Source organism: Chrysochloris asiatica, unplaced genomic scaffold (assembly GCF_000296735.1).
Source record: "Chrysochloris asiatica unplaced genomic scaffold, ChrAsi1.0 scaffold00142, whole genome shotgun sequence".
Taxonomy (NCBI): domain Eukaryota; kingdom Metazoa; phylum Chordata; class Mammalia; order Afrosoricida; family Chrysochloridae; genus Chrysochloris; species Chrysochloris asiatica.
In genome coordinates this window covers 2,415,973-2,417,829 of record NW_006408660.1, presented here as the reverse complement: position 1 = coordinate 2,417,829, position 1,857 = coordinate 2,415,973, and the positions used below count along the sequence as shown (strand labels likewise).

At 43.1% G+C, this 1,857-nt stretch overlaps 1 pseudogene; it reads left to right on the top strand.

Moving 5' to 3' along the window:
- Positions 1-452: 452 nt before the first annotated feature.
- On the top strand, positions 453-916 carry LOC102836497 (annotated as a pseudogene).
- Positions 917-1,857: the final 941 nt, after the last annotated feature.

Genomic DNA, 1,857 nt, shown 5'->3' with positions numbered 1-1,857 from the left:
TGATGCATGGAGGGGATTGTAACCATGGCAATGAAACAATATACGATAGGACGAATGTAAAACTAATGTTCTCCCAGGTAAACTATCACATAATTCACAATGAAACATCAAAAAAGAAAGGAAGGAAGGAAGGAAGGAAGGAAGGAAGGAAGGAAGGAAGGAAGGAAGGAAGAAAGAAACTGGCCTAGAACGTCATTCAAGGTCATTCTATATCACATGGGGTCTAGAAAGGTAGAAGGGACACATTCCTCCAAGGACCTGGTACCTGAGAGAAGTCTCTCTCAGGTTTTAGTCCCCTCAACCATTACACTAAGAATCCCTGGTGGCGCTGTGGGCTGGGAGCTGGGATGCTAACTGCAAGATAAGACTTTCAAACCCACCAGCTGCTCTGAGGAAGAAAGATGAGGCTATCTGCTCCCATAAAGATTTACAGTCTCAGGGCAGGGAGCACCATGGTGGCTGAACACAAGCCCAAGTTATCCAAGAACCTGCTGCGCATGAAGTTCATGCAAAGGAGACTAGTCTCAGAAACCAAGAAGCAGCTGGAAGAAGAAGAAGAAAAGAAAATCATCAGTGAAGAGCACTGGTACTTGGATTTGCCAGAGCTGAAAGAGAGCATCATAATAGAAGAACAGAGCTTCTCATTATGCGAAGACCTTCTCTACAGAAGAATGTTTTTCAGATGATTTAACCCTGAGGTTGAGAAATTAATGCTTCAGATGAGCTCTAAGAACAAAGCTGAAGAAGTTGAAGTGGAACTTGATGTGTCCAATGAAGAAATGGCTAGAAGGTATTGGTGGGGACAATTGGAAAAAGGTTTATAGAAAAAAGAGATCATGCCAATTATGAAGACGATGAAAATGGTAACATGAAAAAGACCAAGACAAAGAAAGTGTTTTTAATTCCCCAAGATTAAAAGGAAGGCCTTGTGAAAGATAGCAGCACATTTTAGAACTTAACTCCAATTATTTCTTTGTAGCTTTTGATATGATAATGTGTATTTGTAACCAAGTGTGTAATTTTGGGAAATGCTGTCCTTAAAACAGATGTGTAATGGATGTTATACAGCCTTTGCTTAATGGTGTTCATCAAGAAGGGGTTTTCTGCCCTTGATTTTCAAATGTACATTGCTACATGGTGACTTCCTACAGACCTTTTGACCTTGATTTTTTAAAAATATAGTTTATGGTCCAGGTAAGGAGCTCTGGTAGCATAGTGGTTACGAATCGGCCTGCTAATCTCATGGTCAGCAGTTCGAAACTACCAGCTGTTCTGCAGGAGAAAGATGAGGCTTTCTGCTCCTGTAAAGATTTATAGCCTCGGAAACCCTGTACAGGGTTACTATAAGTCAGAACCGATTCCATGGCACATAACAACAGCAACAACAACAACAATGGTCTAGGTGGAATCCTGAACCCCATACAGAATCGTCTGAGGTGGGAAATTTCTACTTGAAAGGACAAGTAGACCAGCCTGGAGCATCTAGAAGAACAGAAGATACTTCGTGAAAGAAAGAGTGGCAGGAAAAATAAAAAAACTATAACGGCAGTCTGATTGACTACTATAAGAACAAGCAAGCTGTTCATCCGGGAGCCATCAAGGCAAGTGGTCAGGTCCCCTCAGAGCAAACCCCCTTCCAAGACTGAGACTTGGGGGGAGGGGGAGATACACAAGTAGGCATGTGGTCTGGCTGGTGACCATGTTAGTCATGGATAAAAGGAAGAGAGGGAAAAACAGCAATGAAGTTGGGAGCTGGGTCCGACCACATTTAATAGACTCTTATGAACCCGGGTGGAGACCTGGTTGGCCAGCAGTATGGCAAGACCCGGGGACTCCTGGGCCCAGAGGCAGTGACAT